Source organism: Chlorocebus sabaeus, chromosome 3, assembly GCF_047675955.1.
Source record: "Chlorocebus sabaeus isolate Y175 chromosome 3, mChlSab1.0.hap1, whole genome shotgun sequence".
Classification (NCBI taxonomy): Eukaryota; Metazoa; Chordata; class Mammalia; order Primates; family Cercopithecidae; genus Chlorocebus; species Chlorocebus sabaeus.
The window spans coordinates 89461168-89485195 of record NC_132906.1 but is presented as its reverse complement, the minus strand read 5'-3'; the positions used below and the strand labels follow the sequence as shown (position 1 = coordinate 89485195).

At 37.3% G+C, this 24028-nt stretch overlaps 1 protein-coding gene and 1 long non-coding RNA gene across 4 annotated transcripts in view; both read left to right on the top strand.

The window, feature by feature from the left end:
* NALF1 (NALCN channel auxiliary factor 1) overlaps positions 1-24028 on the top strand; it is a 705934-nt gene that overhangs the window by 166858 nt on the left and 515048 nt on the right. The gene's annotated exons all lie outside the window — the stretch shown is intronic.
* Positions 19861-24028, top strand: part of LOC140711429 (uncharacterized) — a 44059-nt gene continuing 39891 nt past the window's right edge. The window contains exon 1 of the long non-coding RNA XR_012092614.1: positions 19861-23787. This is a non-coding gene — a long non-coding RNA (uncharacterized lncRNA). The remainder of the gene's footprint in view (positions 23788-24028) is intronic.

The window sequence follows — 24028 nt, the reverse complement described above, 5'->3', positions numbered from 1 at the left end:
TTATTACTTTCTCACTGTGCTTCTTTCTAAGCCAGTATTTTGTTTATGTCTAATAATAATCTTGTGATCAATGACAAATCTGTATTGTTTTCTACTTATGCATCACTGTGTAAGCATGGTACAACTTGGACTATTTTATATATATATATACATACACACATATATATATATATTTTTATATATATATATAAAATCTTTAGACTTAGCATATGAACCTTCTGCGGCTCATTGTATTAGACTATATAATTTGCCAATATTTAACAAGCAAGTGCATACATCTGTGTGCATGCTGTCTCACAAGTACTTTGCTGGTACTAACTGCAGTAAGTGATTTTCATTTATTTCAACTCAGTTTCTTTTTAAAACTCTCAGTAATGACTGCATCCTGTGCTGGGAGTTCACTGTGGCAAAGCACATCTGTACTACACATTTCTGAGGGAGGTCGGACAGGTAGAAGTTAACAGTATCAATTTCTTAGTTGGACAAAGCTGGATTTGGGTCTTGTCCCCACCAATTTACAGTGTCTTGAGATTACATCTGTGTGTCTTGGGAAGTACCTCTGTACTTAAGAATACCTCTATTTTCTTGTGTATCAAAGGGAGTAATATGTGTACTTTTTAATATGCCTTGATATAAAGTTGAAATGAGAGAATGTATTTAAAGGCTGGCACATTGTGTGGACAAGGAGGCCCAGAATTTGGAAGAACATATTTCCATAAGTTATATAGGCCAGGCATGAGGCTAATAATAGAAAGACTGATTGAAATTCTGTTTGCATAATAGTTAGACAAACAGGTAATGAAGAAAACAGAAAAAGGAGCATTCTTTTCCCTTTCGCACACTGTCTCCCAGTGTAACCTGTGGAATAATGAGCTAGAGAAATTGAGACTCAGGGCATCTCAATTCTAAGGTAAAGTTTAGAAGTGAAAACACGATGAATATATAATATTCTATACACTGAAAGGTGGGGTTCCCTGTCCTCTTATTTTACCTGAGAATGACTGTAGCCATGCAGATAGTTCCAAACGCTGCAGATTATAGGATTCTTTTTGGGATAAACCCAATAACCCCCCCAAAAGATAATGACACTGGAATGTTAGAATCCACAATGTATACAACTGGCTCAAAATAAACACTATTGCATTATGAGGTACCGATATCAACTGCCAGGAATCTTTGGGAACTTTGGGAAGTTAAGTATACAATAGCTGAAAAAAATTAACAGAAAAATGATGTTAATTTAAATTTGAGGAAATTTTTCTAAAATATAGTGAATTCCAAGAGATAGACATTGGTACCGAAAAGATTGGTGAATGAGAGAAAATAATCAGGAAGTCTTAGAGCTAACGATTCAGAATTCAAAAAGAAAGAACAAAAGAAAACAAATGGAATATTATAAAATAAATACATAATTCAATAATACATTTCAGTATTAGAAAACACAAATCTTTGAATGAAAAGGACCATGAAGCAACCAGAACAATGAATAGAGGGTAGTGGCGAACTTGCACAAATGTACACTAAAATAAAATGTTACATGACAAATCATAAAATCAAGGACCAAAAATTTCTTTAAAAAGCTGTGTGCAAATTAATCAGATTGATTTACATGCATTGAGAACAGCACTGGACTCTAGAAGACAGAGAGCAGTGCGTTTTTAATTTCCAAAAATGGGAAAATGGACATGTTTCCTGGCATTCGATAGATAGCTAAGCTATTAATAAGAGTAAGAGGAAAAAAAGAACCAAGACATTTTGGCCATGTAAAATATCAAATAAATGTTTACCTCCATTTCAATGTTTGTTATGAAGCTACAGATGCTATGTGATACTAAAATATGGCGTAAACCATGAAAGAAAAAGCAGGAGATGTAGGGAACAGGGGGTTTCACAGAGAGGGCAGGAAAGAGGTTCCCTATGCTGCAGGTTTAGTGAAGTTCCAGACTGAAGGACTCCGGGGGAAAAAGAAAAGAAAAGTAGATTTTCAGATGTGTTTGAAAATAAATGGATTAGAATTGATAGGGCTTTTACGGATTTGAGATAACTTCACTGTGCATGTTAAAAAATTAAGCAAATGCACTTTGGGAGGCCGAGATGGGCAGATCATGAGGTCAGGAGTTCGAGACCAGTTTGGCCAACATAGTGAAACCCCGTATCTACTAAAAATACAATAAATTAGCCAGATATGGTGATGTGCACCTGTAATCCTATAATCCCAGCTACTCGGGAGGCTGAGGCAGGAGAATCACGTGAACCTGGGAGGCGGAGGTCATGCCATTGCACTCCAGCTGGGTGACAGTGTGAGATTTTGTCAAACAAAACAACAACAAAAAAATTAAGCAAATGAAGAAATACAAGGCATTTGTCAAATCTAAGAAAAACAAAATTTGTTCAAGGAAGAAACATTATTTGGATACAGCGGGGAAAAGTATTAAATAGTTAGAAAAATGTATGAGCTAATTATTAATTTAAGATATTGGTATAAAGTATTTATTTAGAGGAAGATAATAAATGGGTAAGTAGGTGAATAAGAAGAGTGACAGGGCTGAATATCCACCCATACACCATAATAGGAAACTGGTAGAACATTTCTGAGGCAGAAACTCCATTTGATCCAGCAGTCCTATTACTGGGTATATACGAAAAGGAATATAAATCATTCTATTATAAAGATACATGCAGGCATATGTTCATTGCAGCACTGTTCACAATAGCAAAGACATGAAACCAACCTAAATGCCCATCAATGGCAGACTGGATAAAGAAAAGGTGGTACATATACACCATGGGATACTATACAGTCATAGAAAGGAAGGAGATCATTCCTTTGCAGGGACATGGATGGAGCTGGATGATATTATCCTTAGCAAACTAACAGAGGCACAGAAAATCAAATACTGCGTGTTCTCACTTGTAAGTGGGAGCTGAATGATGAGAATACAGGGACACATTGGGGGAACAACACACAGTGGGGCCTGTTGGATTGTGAGGAAGGAAGGAGGGAGAGCATCAGGAAGAACAGCTAATGGATGCTGGGCTTAATACCTATGTGATGGGATGATCTGCGCAGCAAACACCATGGCACACGTTTTCCTATGTAACCTGCGCATCCTGACATGTACTGCTGAACTTGAAGTTGGAGACCAAAAAAAAAAAAAAATTGTAAAAGTATAAAACTTCTTAAAAAATAGAATAACTAGTAGAAAGTTTCTAAAACATAGAATTCACGAATTATATAAGAGCTCTTTTTATATGTAAATATAAATTTAAATACAGGAGAACCAACTAAAACAGGTTGCTTCTGAGAAATGTGACTGGTTATTCAGAAGAGGTGTATGGGGGCATTTTCATAAAAAGCTTTATAATAGAAGTTGATATTTTAAACTTCCCATTGCTTGGGTTAATTACAGTAATTGCTACTCAGAACATCTTTTTTACAGAGTGAAACCAAAAGTCCTGAAAGTTAATAAATTTGCTAATGTCACTCAAATAATAAGTGAAAGGACCACAATTTGCATCAGATCTATCTGACACCAAAGTTCCATACTCTTGGCATTACACAAGGTTGTCAACAATTCCACATATGTATAGCTACGTTTACTCTTTCTCTGTTTTAGTACATAATGTAGCATTATTTGGTTTCAAAGATACATTTGACCATTTAAATTTGTCAATGCATTTATTATACTTTGTAGCCAGTTGTGATTTTAAATGTATTTTCTCCAGATGGCTGTGTAATTTCAGAAGCCCTCCCCTTTCCAACCAATATGATGACCGCATTAAAGTGAGCTCACTTTAAAGCCTATTTTATTTTTTATTTTCTTAAAGCAAATGTTACTGTGTATATTTGAGGTTTACAAAATGATGTTATATGATAAATATATATAGTTACATGGTTACTATAGTGAAGCAAATTGATATAGCTATCATCTCACATAGTTACTTTTTTTATGAGAAGACAGCTAAAATCTACTTACTTAACAAAAATACCAAATGCAATGCAGTTTGATTAACTATAGTCCTCATATTGTACCCTAGATCTCTAGATTTGTTTACTTTGGTGTCAGATAGATCTGATGCAAATTATAGTCCTTTCCCTTATTATTTGAGTGACATTAGCAAATTTATTAAACTGTCAGGACTTTTGGCTTCACTCTGTAAAAAAAAATGTTCTGAGTAGCAATTACTGTAACACAAGCAATGGAAAGTTTAAAATATCAACTTCTATTATAAAGCTTTTTATGAAAATGCCCCCATACACCTCTTCTGAATAACCAGTCACATTTCTCAGAAGCAACCTGTTTTAGTTGTTTCCCTTGTATTTAAATTTATATTTACATAAAAAAGAGCTCTTATATAATTCGTGAATTCTATGTTTTAGAAATTTTCTACTAGTTATTTTAGTTTTTAAGAAGTTTTATACTTTTATGATTTTTTTTTTTTTTTTTTTTGGTCTCCAACTTCAAGTTCTGCTGTACATGTCAGGATGTGCAGGTTACATAGGTAAACGTACACATCTGCTACTTTGTGTTTTTTGACCCACATCTATCTCCAGATTTCCTCCCCCTGCCCCCACCCCAGTATGTATCTGCTAGTTTGTATCTTTTAACCCACCTCTGTCCCATTTCCTCCTCCCGCCCTCATACCTGGCAACCACAGTTTATTTTCTATTTCTGTATATTTAACCTTTCTTTTAATAATTCCAAATGGAAGTGAGATTATGCAATATTTTCTTTGACTGTCTGCTTAGCATGATATCTTCTAGGTCCAGTCATGTGTGGCAAATGGCAGGATCTCATTTTAAAAAGATGAATACTATTTCATTATATTGTATATACCACATTCGCTTTATCTGTTTGTCTTTCAATGGATCCTGACGTTGTTTCCATATTTTGGCTCTTGGGAATAATGCTGCAATGCACATGGGGGTGCAGGATGTCTTTATGAGTTGGTGATTTCATCTCCTTTGGGTACGCACCCCAAAGAAGGATTGCCGAGTCATATGGTAGTTCTATTTTTCTTTTATTTAGGAAGCTCTATACTGTTTTTCACAATGACTGTATCAACCTACATTCCCATTAACAGTGTCCTAGGGTTCTCTTTTCTCCACACACTCGCCAACTTTTATTATCACTTGTCTTTTTGATAACAGCCATTCAAATGGGCTTGGGGTGATATAGGAGTTTTAATTGGTATTTCCCTTGATTAGTGATGTTAAACAACTTTTCATATATCTGTTGGACATTTTTATGTCTTCTTTGGAAAAATATCCATTCAGATCGTTTGCCCATGTTTAAATTGTTTTTTTTTTTGTTTTTCTGCTTTTGAGTTATAAGAGTTCTTTATAAATTTTGGATATTAACCCCTTATCAGATATGGGGTTTGCAAACATTTTTCCCAGTTTGTAGGTTGACTTTTCCTTTTGTAGATTATTTTCTCTGCTTCACAGGAGCTTTTTATTTTGCTATAGTCCTATTTATGTATTTTTGCTTTTGTGGAGTGAACTTTTGGTGTAATATCTTAGAAATCATTGCCAAGGCCAATGTCAAGGAACTTTTCCTCTTATCTGTTCTTGGAGTTTTATAGTAATACATCTAGGTCCTTTATTCATTTAGAGTTGATTTTTGTGTATGGTAGTCTGATAAGGACTGCATTAAATCTATATATTACTTTGTGTAGTATGGACATTTTAACAATATTCTTTTGATCCATGAACATGGGATATCTTCCTATTTCTTTGCATCTTTACTTTTTTCATTAATATTTTATAGTTTTCAGTGTGCAAATCTTTTACCTACTTGAGTAAATTTATTCAAAATTAATATTTTTTGCTTTGATGCTATTATAAATGAGATTATTCCTTTTTCAGTTAGGCTGTGGTGTGTGGAAATGCTACTGATTTTTTATGTGATTTTTTTATCCTGAACCTTCACTGAATTCATTTATTACTTCTAACCGTTTGTGTGTGTGTGTGTGTGTGTGTGTGTGTGTGTGTGTAATATTTGGAGTTTTCTACATATGGAATTATCTCATCTGTAAATACAGGTAATTTTACTTGTTCCTTTCTGATTTGTATACCTTTTATTTCTTTTTCTTGTCTGATTGCTTTTGCTAGTACTTCTGGGACTATGTTGAATAGTAATGAGTGCCAGTTTCAACTGGACATAAAAACAAATGCAGATTTTCTGAATATTTCTTCCCCTTTTTTCTGTCCCTCATACCCCTCATACCCTGCATACTAGGACAACATATTTTTGCACTGTCTGTGGGAGTTCTTACTTAGCATAAATGTTGCTGGACAGAGAAAGTCCTTTCGGTTGCATGTTTTAGAAATGATGTATATGAATACATTTTTCAAGGTAATTCAGAATAATTGAGTTTTATATCATGGAATACCCATTGTCTATTTAAGACTTGGTCCTCTGTAATACTTTTTTTCTTTTCTCTACTTCTCGCTATCAAAACAGAGCCCAATTGTCAGTAATGTATCTTTCCAAGTAGTGTCTCTCCTTTTTATATTGAGCTTAATGACATATTTATTTGAGAAGGATTCAATAAATATTGGGTTAGGAGGACAAAAATTAGTGTTACCCCAAACCAAAAAGTTCACATTAACATTACTTTCATAAAATATTAACCATAATTCTTGAATTTCTAATTTGATTGACAATGCATTTTCTCTGCAAATGCTAAGGAAAGGATATTTGTTGTGATACAGGCTCAGCTATGAATGGCAAAGACTTACAATGACAGGTTCGAGTAAGATAGGATTATTTATTTTTTCCTCCCAATTGTAAAAATTCAAGTGGTTAAGGCAACTGCGCTTCATGAAGTCATCAGGATCCCAGACTTCTTGAATCTTATTGCTCTGATATTCCCAATGCTCATGACCCTAGACGTCTGTCACCACTCTATCAGCATTATGTCTGACAGAAAGGAAAAGGAGAGGCGCACTGCCCTCTTTGAAGGCAAGACCTAGAAGTGGATATCGTTTGGCTCATATCTCATTAGAGTCAGGCCACACTTAGCTATAAAGTGATCAGGAAAATGTAGTTCTTATTCTGCATACTGTTGTGCCCATCTGAAAATTCCAATCACTATGAACAATTTGGAGTCAATTTGTAGTCTTGATCTCAGAGAATTATATTTTATATTCAAAAATGTTTTGGGAACACTTTAGTTATGAAGCAAATAAGTAATCATTAAAGAGCATATACTAGAAATATATATTCTATATACATGTAAATCTATATATAATGCAGTGGTTTATTTGGGGTGTAGGAGTAGGTGGGAGACAGCTATAGTTAAAGGACAAAGCTTCTGTAAACAGAAAAGTGACACTAGTTAGTACTATCATGAACAGTTTGAGGAATTTCGCTGGCTGAACCAGAAGCACCAGAATAAAGCTTAGACTAGAATTGCTGTTGGATGTGTAAATTGGCACAATTACTTTCAGAATAATTAGCAGTACCTCCTGAATTTAGATAGCATATATCCATTTGACCAACAATTTGGACATACTGGCACATTTGAGAATTACATATGCCCAAAGATATTGACTATATTACCTTTATTTAGTAACAAGAAAATGGGAAACAACTTAAATTTCTATCACCAGGAGACTGGTTAAACAAATTAAGATAAATTTATAGAAAGGGGTAGCAAGTAATTTCTATCAGTGAAAAGAATGATCATGGTCTTTATCAATAGGCATGAAGAGATTTCCAAAAGAAATAAAAAAAAGCAAGAACAAAATGTATAGCAGTGTGTATGGTGTTGCTACCATTTGTATAAAAATGGGAATGTACATAATTCAGTTGCATGTGTATTACACATTGGAAACTACAAAAGTAGGTGCAAGGGGATTAGAGGTGAAAAGAACTTTCCCCCATATGTACTTTAGTTTGAGATTTTAAATCTGTTGCTATGTTAAAGATAGTTTAGAGAGAAGTTGGCTGTTTGCTAAACAAAGGTTGAAATGGTTTAAGTACAAAGCGTTAGTCAGAGTCAAGAATAAAATGCAAAGGAAAACAGTTTTTTAATTTATGTGCTTCTTCAGTGTTAACAATTTTGATTCTTTTGACTTTCATAGTTGTATATAGACATTGTGGGAAAAATGAATTTTTTTCTTGTTTCTTTATAAGCATTTTGGTAGAGAGCTTACTTGATAAATAAAAGGTATTTCAAACCAATAAAATGTTCAGGACCAAATGAAAGATACAACTTTTAATTATAAAATTTTATATATGCCTAAAAAATAAAAATGCTTAACATAGGAAACTAATTATAAGTGAAAAACACAGTTGAATATTGTACAATACAAATAAAGTTTTAGAACATTAAGGTATAACGTTCAAAATAAAATTATTGTGATAAGATGACAAATTAATGTTTTTGACTAATTCTAACAGTTAGAATTGATTTTTTTTTCACTTAAATTAGATACTTCGTGAATTAGAATCTTCATGTGAGGTATTCTTCACAATCCAATGCTATTAAGAATCTTTTAGCAGAGTCATATAAAACATACAGAACTCTTTTATAAATATGCGTCCTGTGGAACAGCCATTCTTTTGAGGTGTTAGATACTTAGAAATGAGGTATTAGGTTGTTTTATTTCCTATTTCAGTTTCCACAGCCTTGATATGTGGCCTTAGGCAGTAACTTAACTTCTGTGTAATCATTATTTAGACTTTCTCTAAAACTCCCCAAAATTATCTTAACATACCAAATTCTTTCTTTTTCATGCCTTATAATTGATCATTGAACACAATAGCTACCTGACCATATGAATAAAAGAAAATAAAAAAGAAAGCAGGTTATAGAGGAGGAACATTCTAAGCAATTATACGTATTCTAATTCTAATAATGTATTCTAATAATTCTAACGAATTATACATATAAGAATGTATGTGAGTATAAAAGTACACATGTAGTGTAGGGTACAGGCAAGGATGCAATCTGCAAAATACAAAACCCAGGAGTAAAAATCAGGCAAGATATGCAAATGTTTCTAAATTGAAACACCATCTAAATTAGAAAACTCAAATAATAGCTGCTATTTATTGAACATTTTATATACCAAACACTACTGGTTCTTTTACATATGCGCTAGCTAACTTAAATCCCCAATATTTTTGTAAAACATTATTAATTCTGATATTTTGTGTTATATACACACACGTATATAAGAGAAATAAACATGCGCTCACACACACACACACACACAGGCACACATTCAACTTGGAGATGTGAAGTACTTCACCCACATACTCCTAATTGTAGGCAGTGGAGTTGGTATTTAAGACTGAGAAAAAAAAGAATTTATCAATGAGCAAACATAACTCATATTCTCCATTATTAAGTTGTACTAATTCATTGAACAAAATTTATTGAACCAGGCAGTGTGCTGAAAACTGCATCTTATTTATGCTTTTGATAAAGGTGTGTTTAATTGTGTAAGCCTTGTAACAAGAGTATGTCAGAGGAGCACTGATATAATAAAGGAAGGATACATGCTGTAATAGAAAGACTACTCATCTAGAACTAAGGAGAATGATATTATTTGCTCATTCTCTCTACCTGTGTTATTTTTATTCTCCAAAAACCCCCAGTTAAAATTTCTGTATTTAAATTAAGAGCTCATTTTGGACTTTGAACAAACACAAAAATTAAATTAGGCAGGTGTCTAAGTAGGAAGGAATAAGCAAAATTATTTGGGTATAAAACCATGAATCTGCCTTTAAAGTGATATATTATTAACCTGTTGAGAAAAATACATGAAAGGGGAGTCGCTGAATGTTTTCTTGTGTCACAGTGACCATAACCTTATGGTCGACTTATGTTTGTTTGTTTTAATGCATATCAGTTTCTACAAAGATAAATTTATGTTATAAAAATTATCCTACTTTACACATCTAATGTAATGATCACTGTCTCTCAACTGTCTGGAGCACTAGTTTTTCTCTGACTTTAAGACATAGGATAGGTGCTTTTCCTATTTTATTTCCTTCTATTTTAAATGCAGTTATCGGTTCTATATCATATGTGAGAAAACTGAGGCTTGGAGGGTAAGGAGCTTCCTCAACGTTCAAGTTAGTTGAGGAGTAGAACCTATAATCAGAACTGACATCAGGCCAGGCACGGTGGCTCACGCCTATCATCCCAGCGTGTTGGGAGGCCAAGGTGGACAGATCACTTGAGGCCAGGAGTTTGAGACCAGCCTGGTCAACATGGTGAAACCGCGTCTCTACTAAAAATACAAAAATTAACCGGGCATGGTGAAGCATGCCTGTTGTCTCAGCTACTCAGGAGGCTGAGGCAGGAGAGTTGCTTGAACCTGGAAGGCAGTGGTTACAGTGAGCCGAGATTGTGCCACTGCATTCTAGCCTGGGCAATACAGCAAGACTCTGTCTCAAAAAAAAAAAAAAAAAAAAAAAAAAAAGAAAAAGAAAAAAGAAAAAAAAAACTGACTTCAAAATAATGTCATAGATACAGAGAAGCTGCAGAGGAAGGAAGGAGGGAAAATAAATCTATTTTCTAAGTGAATTTTGGTATATGCAGTATTAGTATTTTTTGCTTAAGAAATCAGGACTATTTTGATATAATTAAAATTTGATCCAAGACTTGAGCAACAAAATTTCAAAAACGGACAAAACAACTGTATCTCAAATGTCAGTAAGTTGTCAGTAATTTAACAGTACCTAAATATTTTGTTGTTGGATCCCAGTCTCTGTTATATGCAGAGCTCCACCTCCCACCCCAAAGAACACAAAATACATCCGATTTTTCAAGAATTCATTCCCATGCAAACCAGTCATTGGCTTGACAATTGATTTTGACTTCAACAATTTAATATATATAAACAGAGAGAGAGAGAGAGAGAGAGCAGAAGCAAATGCAGTCTGCCTTTCCTTCGCTTACTAAATTGTCAAATCAAAACGATGGAGAGAGGCAGAAGAAAAAGTGTGTATAAAGCAGGTAGAATAGTATTGAGCTTATGGAGGAAGCAGAAAGTGAAAGATAACTTGCCAATCGATTTGAAAAGATGGATTGAGGCTGAGAAGCTCCTTACTTGAGTAGGATTTGAGACGACTTCTAATCTTTTCTAGCTTCAACAGCTGTTTGTAAAACCCCTCATCCGTGTTTCTAACAAGTATTGCTCCCTGCTACAGGTTGCTACATGCAGTAATTCTACCTGCAGCCAAAAGCCTTCCTCTGGGGAGTTCTGTCTTTCTGATGGTAAAGTACAAAATCAGGTGTTATGATCAATGGGTGGCTGGCACTATCCCCAATACTGTGCCATTACGTGTGCAATTTAATGGCTCCCTCTCTTCAGTTTCCTCCTCTGCAAAATGAAGGTGATAATTTTTACCTAATAAGATCTTGCAAGCAACCCACAAAGTAAGTGTGTGAAACAAGTAGCCCTGCACTTAGAAGGGACCGTGGCCTCTGAAACTGAATCATGTCTTAGCATTTCTGAGCCTGTCTCTGTTCAGTGTGTACATTTACGACATCTTTTTTGAGGGGGAAACATTTTGTATTCCAGTTGTATGGTCAAAGTTCTGTGGCAATTAGAATGGCGATATAGTAGAAAGTACTAAATAAGCAACAGTAATGAACTAGGTGCAATGAATACTTCCCTTACCACCATTATAAAGGAAAAAAGAAAAAAGAAAAAAAAGAAAAATGCCTCTCTAAAATAATCTTGCCTCCCCTAATAAGCACGACAGGAATTCCATGCAACTGTGACTGAAAAGTGTTTCCCACCTCTTGTTTATTCTAGAAGTATACTGTTTTATTTTTATTTTTATTTTTTTTATTATACTTGAAGTTCCAGGGTACGTGTGCACAACGTGCAGGTTTGTTACATAGGTATACATGTGCCATGTTGGTGTGCTGCACCCATTAACTCGTCATTTACGTTAGGTATTTCTCCTATTGCTATCCCTCCCCCAACCCCCGACCCCACAACAGGCCCCGGTGTGTAATGTTCCCCACCATGTGTCCAAGTGTTCTCATTCTTCACCTCCCACCTATGAGTGAGAACAAGCAGTGTTCGGTTTTCTGTCCTTGTGATTGTTTGCTCAGAATGATGGTTTCCACCTTCATCCATGTCCCTGCAAGTAACAACAGATGCTGGAGACGATACGGAGAAACAGGAATGCTTTTACACTGTTCGTGGGAGTGTAAACTAGTTCAACCATTGTGGAAGACAGTGTGGCAATTCCTCAAGGATCTAGAACTAGAAATACCATTTGACCCAGCGATCTCATTACTGGGTATATACCCAGAGGATTATAAATCATGCTGCTGTCAAGACCCAGGCACACGTATGTTTATTGTGGCACTATTCACAATAGCAAGGACTTGGAACCAACCCAAGTATACTGTTATTTTTTAATCTAAATTTAGAAGTTTAATTAAAGTTCATTTAATAACTGCTTCTGCTTTTCTAGTTATTCTGGCCAACAGTAAATGGGGAGATTTCTAACCATACAACCATAGTGAGTAGACATTGTTAGTTTGGCATAGACATAAATATATACCAAATTAAGGAGATTATTTTTAAATATGTCAGCTGCACAGTTCTTTTTCAAGGTTTGTGAGAACATTTTTACTTATAATGGATAGTTTTGGCTTCAGATTCACATTTTTATTTGATTATGATTGAGACCCCAGAAGAAACAATTAAGAATCACATCGTCTGGGTTTCTTTAGTAGCAAGTATAAGACTTTTAATCCATAAATAGCCAGAATTAAAGTAATTTCTAGATTGCTTCAAGCTGGGCCAGATTGCCATAATATAAAGTCAATTTAGATTTGATTTCTCAAGAAAATTGAGGTTTTAAATGAAAGAAAAAGTTTGTGTTTGGCTACATTGTGTATCTGTATCAAAATATAATTCCCCATAGATTGCTTAAATAAATTCATTTTTTTCACACAGTAGTAATATTTCAAAAACTTCCCACTCTATTTTAGATGTACTAAATTCAGGTATTCAATGTTGATCAAAGGAAGGTAGGAAACTTGGCAACAATTGCAACCCATTCTCACTGGAGTCTAATTTACAAAGAGATGAATTAGACATTTAATTTGTTTTTGAACTTTTCATAGTCAAAATCAACAATTAATGATTTTAAGTAATAATAATATTCCATAAATCTTAATATGTCTCATCTGCTCATTGCTTCTTAATGTAAGTAATTATAGTTGATGTGGTGAGTCGTATGCTCATTTGTCCATAAGATTTTATTTGCTTCCTTTGTTCATTCAGAGATTTAAGAAACGTTTATTGAACAAGAACAATATACTAATGATTGTTCTCAGAGATTAAGATAAAAAGAATAGACATGATATATGTCATGTCTTCAGTTGTTCCACAAAATAATGGAGAGTTTAGTGTTGTGGCTTAAACAGTTTTTAAGGAAACATATCTTTTTCAAATCTTGTTTAAACCTGCCTTGCATTTGTTTGTTTTACTCACATACCCTTTTCCTTATTTTTGTACATTATTCTTTGTTTTTACCGAATCTATAGACTTTTCTTTCCTATTCTTTTTATTCATATAACCTTTTTATTATTTTCACATTAGTGTAATATATCACAAAAACCATCAAACAAAGCACAATATTCATATATAATACTTGAGAATAAATATCACAGTATACATGGATTTTAGAGACTTGCTCCTGTCAATATTCAGTTGTTAATTTGTTGCTGTCCTCTTTGACTTTGAACATATGGTGTTAAGAAAAAACTGAATTCTGTGCACGTGAGAGGGAAGATGACCTGTTTTTACTTTGATTCTGATCTCAAAGGCAAAGGGTGTGTGAGCCATACCTTTACAATCTTATTCAGTCCATATTGCTCATCAGAAGGGAAGTACGTCCTTGGATACTTTAACAGTTTCCTAGGGCCGCTGTAGAGAAGTGTCACCAACTGAGTAGCTTGAATGACAGAAATGTATTGCCTCATGGCTCTGGAGACTGGGAAGTCCAAAGTCAAGGCGTGGACAGGGTTGGCTCCTTCTGAGGCCGTGAGGGGAATCTATGCTACTCCCCTCTCCAGGCTTCTGGCCATTTTGCTGGCCATATTTGGTATTCCTTGGCTTGCAGAAACATCACCCAATCTCTGCCTTCATCTTCATTTGACATTCTCACTGTGTATGCATCTGAGTCCACATTTCCCCTTTTATGAGTGATATTGGTTATAAAGGAATAGAAGCCCACCCTGTTCCAGTGTGACCTTATCGTAACTTGACTAACTGATTTTACAAAGTAAGTTAAAGTTCTGAGGTACTTCAACATATTCATTTTAGGGGAGGGACACAATCCAATCCATAACAGATCATGAATTATATTGGCTCAGATTTATGTAAAGCTAAATAGGTTTTCCACATCACTGTAGGAATGCATGGGTGAACTCTATTATTGCCATCATGTTTTGAATGTACCTTCTCCATGACTGTTAGATACTCTGCCCGAGTGTTTGTAGCACGAATAACTAAATTTCTCTCATTCTTTCTTCATCCTCCCCAGTGCACCATTCGGTCCTTTGGTTAAGACATCATTCAGAGACTCATCAATCACTCCCCTCCCCTCTCCTTCAAAGTATTTTTTCTGACCGTATTTAGTAAACTAGTCTAAAAGATATTTTTATTTCCATTAACACTTTATCCTACCTTGAGATAGTATCATTCCTCTCCAGTTTTCATTTCCTAAATTTTAAGATGAGCATTCTTAGTGTATGGAGTTGATCTGTTCCACTTAAACAAAGTATCTTTAAATTGGAATGCATTCTGTAGTTCAAATTACTCACTAATTCCCCAGGAGACAATGCAAAAACCACTCTAACTCTCTGAACAAATACACGTAAAATCTATCATTCCAGATGTCCTACATTGAATTCTCCCTGGGGAAATCAAGTCCTGGAAACTTTTAGATGCTACTGAACTTGTGAATTGCACACTAAGAATGTGATGTTCCCTAATTTGCATCCTTTCTCTGCCAACAAAACCTTGTAACTCTTTTTCTTTTCTTTTTGAATTGTAAACATTCTCATTTGAAGCTTCCAGTGCATTAACCCTTAGAGCATAATATCATGGCCAAGTATGGCGTTAGGAACACAGCTGAACTGGGTAAGAATCTCAGTGCAGTTTCTTCTTTATTCTAACTGTCAAACAGTTCTCTAATCTTCTCTTCTTTCATTTTCTTCCTGTGTAAAAAATATGGGGACAATAAGACTTACTTGTAAGAATTGCTTTGAGTATCAAATCAGCTAAATTTAACAGTGAAAGGCAATTAATATACATTTACCTCCTTTCCTAAACTTTCTTGCATAATTTGTTCACTTTCACTTACTTAAATGCTAAAGTTAAATGGTAATTACATAAAAAAAGGTGCAAGTTAAGCTCTACTTATATCTGCAGGGAGCTATATTGTTTGTAACTTAAAGTCTTTATGAGATGTTACTTTTGATTATGTCTTCAATTTGCCAAACAGAATGAAGACAAATAAATAAAACTAAGTTAAGATGCAGAGCCTGGAATGTTTTCAAAGTTGCCATAGCTCATTCACTTACACACACCTAGAATCTTAAGATTTTTTCTAGAAGAAAAAAGTATTTTTATTGGCATCACTGCCCCATTCCCAGGATCACATGGAGAATTTGAAAATCCCCCAATTATATTTTTTCCAAAACTATCTGCCATGACTCTGATGTCTGGTTTTTAAAAATTAAGTATTTCAAGATTATTGTTTTTAGAGTTCAAATTTAGGCTCACACAATAGTTTCTTGAAACTCCATTTGGCCAGGGTCCTTGTAACCAAGGTATAGTTCTTTATAGTGTCAGTTTATTATCAAAACTGTTTTAATTTCATTTCTCAGAAAGCAACTACAAAAATTCAACTCCAGTGTGATTCTTCATTTACTAGGATCCTAAAACAAAAGTAGTCAAAGATTATGGATTATATCATATCAGTTGTTTAAAAACTGTCATCGTAAAATGTAGTTAGTAGCACCTGAGTACAGGAAAGGAGAGAAGAGAAGAGAAAAAAGAAGAAGGAGACAAGGAAGTTGGAAGAGGGAGAACAGATGGAGGACAGAGTCAGAGGAGAAGGTGAGAAGTGCTGGCTGGGTTGAGTTGAGAATCTGCCTCCTAGTGCGTAGATGCTGGTTCTTGCACCGCTGTGACTCCTGGCAGGGTGACTTCTCCCTGGATGTTGTCAAGGGGAATACAAACAATGACTCCCCAGGGAAGCCAGCTGTCTGATCAGCCTTCCTGTCCAGTCCATGACAGGGCAGAATCCTAAGCTCCTGGAGCTGGGTCTCTTTGTTCTGTGCCATTTGTCCTTCGACTCCGTTTAAAATGTGCCCTCCTGCTGCTTCTCATCACCATCATCCTCGCCAACGACCTCCGTTTCGAGACTCTTGTCTGCAGCACTTCGGTGTCATTTTCATTAGGTAATGCATTTCTGTCGCCTGACCCAGGAGCCACATTTCTGCCAACCTCTGCCTCTGACCTCTATGTATTCAGAGAGGGATTTCGCCCATGCATTGAAATTTCTGATTCAGTTCTCTGGCAACAGGTCCGTGGCCTTCGGAAGTAGGGCTACCTTGACATGAACTCTGGAATGGCACGGAGATACACTGTTTTTGATACCTCCTGTGGGTTTTTCTCTGAAAAAATCTTTCTTATACGGAAAAAAAGAAGTCTGGTTTTATTTTATCGGAAAACTTCCTTAGAATTGTCTTTCCTCATCCTTTTTTTTTCCTTTTCTTGTTAAGCTCTAAAAACAATTGAAAAGTGCTTTGCCATGCACATCTAAGGCATTTTATACTGTTCAAAACATAGTTATATATTTTTCGATAGCCGGTATTTCGGTGATTATTTAATGCTCGTCCAATTTAACAGAAATGGCATATAATTTGAATTTAGTAATGGTAAGCTTGTCAGTACTCAGAGTAAAATCCTACCATATGCCTGTGCAAAAGGTTTTTAAACTTACAGTAACGTCAGGTGGGGAAAATTGTTGGGAACCCAAACTCTGGATTCTGCTGCCTGGATTTGACAGTTGGGGCCACGTGTAATATCTCTCTGGCCTTAGGGAAATTAATGAACTATTCTGAGCCTCCACTGTCGTAGCCATAAAATGCACATAATAACAGTGCCTGTGTCATTAGATTTAAGTGAAAATGATAAGAGAATATGGTTAAGACGTTTAGCACACATTTGCCACATATAAGGCAATGCATAATTGTTAGTCACTATTATAATTAATAGCAGTACTAGTGTTTAGAATTTTTTTAGTTATTATTGTTATACTTCGTTTTTAAAATGTTAAAGTTCTATGCCAGTATCCTGTTGAGGAATGTTAGCATTTTGAAAATTAAATATATTTTTGCCTAATTTTTGGTTTTGGGATTTCAGGCATTTTTCCCAGTGCTGTTCCAAAGACATGTCCACACTGATGGAGATGCTCTGTGTCTATGGCAGCCATGTGCTCCATGTGGCTACTGAGCACTTGACATATGGCTAGTGCAATTGAGAATCTGAATTTCTAATTTTATTTCACTTTTTAGTATAAATATTGTGTGGGTGATACTTACACAAAGTATTTCATCTGAGAAACTGAAATAGCTACATGTCACTAGTGCCCACAGTATTGAACAGTGTTTCTCTAGGCAACTGTTTTGTTAAAATAGGTAAAATTATTATCCCAATTCAATAAGAGTATATAAGACATAAGACAAATCACTGTAATTAATTTCCCCACACTTCAGTTTGTGACCCATTTTCTTTTCTTTTCTTTTTTGACTCCTGGGTGATGTGTGTGTGTGTGCGTGTGTGCTGGATCAATTTCTTCTTTTTTTTTCTTTTTCAATTCGGGGGTACATATGCAGGTCTGCTACGTGGGCATACTGAGTGATTCTGGAGTTTGGGCTTCAGTTGAACTCATCACCCAAATAGTGAACATAGCACCCAAGAAGTAGTTTTGCAGCCCTTACCCCCTCTCTCTTTCCCTCCCTCCCTCTCTGCTCCCTCCAGACTCTTGGAGTCCTCAGTGTCTGTCATTTCCATCTTTATGTCCACGTGTACCCACTGTTTAGCTCCCACTTATAGCTGAGAACAGTCAGCATCTGATTTTCTGTTTTTGCATTAATTCACTTAGGAAAATGTCCTCTAGCTGCATCCATGTTCCTGCAAAGGACATAATTTCATTTTTTATGGCTACATAGTATTCCATGGTGTATATGTACCATATTTTCTTTATCCAATAATCCATTGATGGACACTTAAGTTGATTCCATGATCTTGTTATTGTGAATAGGGCTGCAATAAACATAGGAGTGCAGGTGTCTTTTTGAACAAAACTATTTTTTTTTTTCTTTTGAGTAGATACCCAGTAGTGGAATTGCTGGGTCAAATGGTATATCTATTTTTACTTCTTTGAAAAATCTCCATACTGTTTTCCACTAGGGTTGAACTAATTTACATCCCTTCCAGTAGCATATAAGTGTATCTTTTTCTCCACACCCTCACCAACATCTGTTATTAGTTTGACTTTTTATTAATAACCATTCTGACTGGTATGAGATGATATCTCATTGTGGTTGTAACTTGCACGTCGTTGGTGATAGTGATATTGAACATTTTGTCATGATCGTGGGCTGTTATATGTCTTCTTTGGAGAAGTACGTGTTAATATTAATAATGTGACCTATTTTCCAAGAGATCAAGACCATCTTGGCCAACATGGTGAAACCCCATCTCTATTAAAAGTACAAAAATTAACTGGGCGTGGTGGCAGGTGCCTGTAGTCCCAGCTACTCGGGAGGCTGAGGCAAGAGAATCACTTGAAACAGGGAGGCGGAGGTTGCAGTGAGCAGAGATTGCACTACTGCACTCTAGCCTGGCGACAGAGTGAGACTCAGTCTCCAAATAATAATAATAATAATATAATAATAATAATAATAATAAATAAATCACAATTATGTGACCTATTTTCTAAAACAAAAACATATAGTTGCTTAATTATACTGTGGGAAGATTCAGAGACTTTCAATCATGTGAAATTGAACTTCCTACCAGGTGGGTGCTCCCCTACCCTCTGCCTTCACCTGAAACCTGTTGCCCACTTGCTGTCTCCCTTATACTCCCAGCTTGCTTCTACCGTACAATTACAGGAGAAACCATTCTGGAAAGTTCTTCCCCAGACATTTCTCCGGCTTTTCCTGTTGTCCTCATTCAACCCTCAGCATTTCAGAGGCTGCCTCCCGCCCCTGCCATCCTCCCCTCCAGGCCCAGCTGCTCCACCCTTGCCCTGCCACTTCTTCACATCAGCCTGTTTTATGTTCTTCACGGCACCATCGTGAATGATATTTGTAGCTTATCTGTTTGTTATATTCTGCCCTTCTCCTATCTAAAAAGTAAGTCTTGTGCGAGAGGAACCCTATCAACATATGCACCACGTAACACCAAGGACTCAGAACAGAGTCGGTAGAGACTCAGTGCTCAAAATATCTTGCTCAAAACATGAATCCACAGGGGAATTTAATCATTTGCATTTCTGCACTTTGCATTCACGTATCAATCACCTTCCTTTTTCTTCCATGTTGCTGCTTTTTATTACCTATGAATTTAGCACATTTAGAGATCCATGGATCCACTCAAGAGCTACTGCTGAAACAAAATTCAACTTTGGTCACGATTAAATTTTCTCTTTAAAATCAATATATTCCATGTCATAAAAGACTATTCTTCATACTAGCATTCTGTGCTTGAATTCCAACATATGTTTTTCTATATAATCTTTTAATCATTTTTTTAAAAAACATTGATTTTATCTTGTAATCATTACTGTATAATTTTTAATTATTTAAAAATAATTATTTAACAATAATCTTGTTAAATTAAAACCAATTCAGTAAGACTCATCATTCCCCTACCCTACCTTTGGTAGTATTATGGAAACAAAAATGCTAAGGTCAGAGTTTGTATCCTTAAAAAGTCTTCTTTTTTTTTTTTTTTTTGTCCTGAGACGGCATCTCACCCTGTCACTCAGGCTGGAGTGCAGTGGCACAGTCTCGGCTCACTGCACCCTTGGCTCCCTGGGTTCAAGTAATTTTCCTGTCTCGGCCTCCTGAGTAGCTGGATTACAGGTGTGTGCCACCACGCCTGGCTAATTTTTGTATTTTTAGTAGACATGGGGTTTCACCATGTTACCCAGGCTAGTCTTGAACTCTTGACCCCCTGATCTGCCTGCCTGGGACTCCCAAAGTGCTGGGATTATAGGCGTGAGCCACCGCGCCCAGCCTTCTTGTTTGTTTTTAACTAGGAAGGAAGGTGAGATGGTCACCAGTAACTATGGTAGATGGCCTGGTCCCCAGACTCAGAGGAGTCCTGGGGAAATGAAGCCCTGATTAGCAATGGGAAGGAAAGGGTGTAACTAGGTGGCAAAGGCATCTGTGGGTGTTAAGGAACCTTCAGGGTTAATATTGCCAGCTACTCAAAGAGAGGGATAGGTGTTATTTTAATTAGGAACTTTACACCAAATTGAAGGTATTTGTCAACATCTGTGCGTGTTGATAAGTACTGAGTTTCCCAAAATTCCTCATTGTTGTTAGCTAAGTAATTCACTAGAGACAACTGAACTGAAATGATAGTTTTTTTTTTTTTTTTTTTTTATGTCTTTCCAATTAAAAGGGTTCCACCAGCCAGAGTCTATTGACAGTATTCTATTTGGAAACATGTGTTCCAAAGTTAAATTTGGGATGAAAGGAACACTGGGCAGAGAATTCTTTCCTGGCCCACTCTATCCCTGGAGTCCTCCTGGATACTCTCTGATTCCACTTGGGACTCATCCCATACAGCAAATCATATTTATCTAGGATTGCTGAGGACTATCATGTTGATATTACAGTAGCTGAGTTTAAATGATTGTAGGAAAATGTAAGACTGAGATCCTTTCAACTTCCTATTTCTGTGTAGCTGCCAAATGCCAAAGCAAGTATGACATTTGTTTCCTCTTCCTCACCTTTCACATTTGCACAGGGAGTGGTATCAAGAAGCTCTTCTGAGACTCCTTGGCAAGGTCAAGGATAAGAAAGATTCAGAAAGGAGCGAGGTGCTCCCCTGCACCCTTTGTGAAGTGATGAGCTGGGGGTTAATACTTCCTGCGGGTGCTGGAGGTTGGTAAAACAGAGTGCTGTGAGGTGGGGATTCTGCATTTGGGAGCCACAGATTGCTGGTAGCTCGCCCTTGCCTAGAATGTCAGGAGGGCTGTGGCCTGAGGTGCAAGTGCCCTGAATCTGGAGTGCCCTGGGCAGCTGAGATGGGGAACAAATGGATGAAAGGATGCTTTGGAGGTTGCTCCAGGCTTGGCCTATTGCCAGAGTTTGGAGCAAGGACATTTGAGTGCTTTTCCTGCAAGAGATGTGGGCCATACAGGCAAAATCAGTATTGGGTTGATGTGGGTCTCCTCAGCAGGTGTCCAGGAGACCTTCACAGGATGTGTTCCACTGGGAGTCCAGTGACAGAGGACAAAATTGTAAGTGACCCTCCTAGAACAGAAATGCATCTGTGAAGGATAAGGGAATCCCAGGAGAGAGGAGCCCAACAGGAGAGCTCTGAAGAGGCCCTGCATTGAGTTAGAGTCAGCTTCAGTCATGCCAAGGCCTCTCTGGGGACCCCAGCATTCAACTTTCCAGCTAAGAAAGGACAAAACCAAGCAGCCACCTGGAGCAAAGCGTAGGGAGTGAAAGAACTGCATTCTCCATCCCCACTGCAGCCTTCCAGCCATGAGCTGTGGGAAACAGAAAGACTGAATGCTCGGTTAATTCTGGAGTTTGGAAGAGCATCTTTACATGTAGATTCTAATCATAGAATTAAGATTATTTCACAGTATAAAGTGACCCTAAGTCTGTCTCTTGACTACATATAGGCAGGTATGGCGTGGGAACTCTCTCAGAAGATTTGTTCAGTGTCTGAGAAAGGTTACTGAATCCGATATCTTTTTAAAGGTGGTAGGAAAACAAAATAAAATTATGCTTTCTTATGTCTGCAGTTGTGTCTATTCAACTGATTGTATTTATGTATTTATATTTGGGTCAGGCTCTTACCCTGTCACCCAGGCTGGAGTGCAGGGGCAGAATCACAGCTCACTGCATCCTCGACCTCCCTGACTCAAGCAATCCTCCCACTGCTAGGACCACAGGTGCACTCTGCCACACCTGGCTAATTTTTATTTTTATTTTTTTGTAGAGACAGGGTCTCACTGCTTCCCAGGCTGGTCTTGAACTCCTGGCTCCGACAATCCTCCCTCCTCAGCCTCCAAAAGTGCTAGGATTATAGGTGTGAACTACCGTGTCTACCTCCCATTTTAAATATTTGAATAAAGAACAATTTGTTACTAAAATTGGCCCTTAACAGAATTTAATTTTGCATTTATAATGAAAACAAACAGGCTTTTGAAATAGTTTGGGGCCGTCCTATGACAGAGGCCATTAGAAAGTCTACTGCCCCTGGACTGGGCTGGCTTTCAGTGTGAATCTCAGACGTCCTGATTCATGCCCCACTGCAGCCCACCTTGTGGAGGACCCGGTGTAGCATAGGCAAGGCAAAGGTGGGCTAGCCCTCACGGAGCTTGTAGTTCAGTGTGAGAGGCAGATAGATAATGAATGCGTCTTCACTCTAAAGAGTACCCATTTTAAAAAGTGTTGAGAAAGAAAATGTAAGAAAAAAGTGGAATCATGAGACAGCATGAAAGTGTAGCCTCATCTTGAGTGGGAGGCCCTGGGGGCCTTGCTAGGGCTGAAATATTTGAGTTGAATGTGGACGGGGCATAGGCAGATAGATAGGCATCGTGTTGGGAACCGCACAATGCTGGCAGCGGGAACAGCCTGTGCAAGGGGCTGAGGAAGGAGGGGAGAGTGTTACCGTTCTGAAGAACTAGAAGAGCCTCAGGGTGAGTGCAGGGAGGGTGGGCCCTGAGTCCCAAGGCAGGCCGGGGAGCAAGCAGGGCAGATCCCTCTTTCCAGATGACATCGCCATCACAGTTGCTGGCAGTTTTTGGCTTCTTAAAGCACATTACAGTACTTGTCTTTCCTCTTCTTCTCAAAATGAAGGCAATAATACTTTTTATTTTTCACAGAGTTGTTAGAGGATTAGAGGAATCAATGCGGACCTGAAGAGGAGTTTGCACGACCTAGGAGAAAGCGGGGTCTTGTTAGGACCAGCATATTTCAACCTTGTAACTTGTCCAGCAATTGTGTTTCAATATGTTTCCAATGCATGATTTATTCATGTCTGTTAGTGAAATAAAAGGCCAGGAGGTCATCTGGGTGCACTGTGCTTGTAGGATTTCCACGGGAGTCCAGCGTGCACATGCTCCTGGGACAGACAGAAGAGCCGGCTGGGCAGTTTGTTTAGGGGTAGTGGAGAGGAGGAGGAATAAGGAGGCCACTCTGTCATTTCAGCTCGCTCTCTTTTGCTGCTTCTCAGCCTCTGCATCTATAAATAGTTGAGGCTTCTGGAACAAGCACAGTGTCAGGGCTGGTGGTGACAGGAGGAAGGAGGGGAATTTGCCGTCCTTTGGGTTCCCTTGAGAGGATGGCCTCCCTTAGGCACCTACAGCTGTTGGATGAGAGCAGGATCCAGATGACAGCATTAAGTGTCACAAGATTGGACCAGCCTTGGGGACATGGACAGCCCGCTCCGATCGTTTCATCTGACTCGGTCTCCCCAGCTCACCTCATGGACAGTCGTGCCTCCCCTGATGTCTTCAGGTTGGTATTTGAATTTAAAAATGTAGAGGTTAACTGGGCATTGGGATTATGTAAAATAGTGCTTTTTTTTTTTTTTTCAAACTTTTCTCCCTGAAACCATAGAGTTGGCTGATGCACCCCAGGGCAATGAGGGAGTGAAAGGGGGTGAATCAGGCAGCCCGCCCTCCAGCCCCAGCTCCACCAGAGACCAGCGACCCTTTCATCTCATTCACGTGTTGGACTTTGTCCACTAATTTCATTT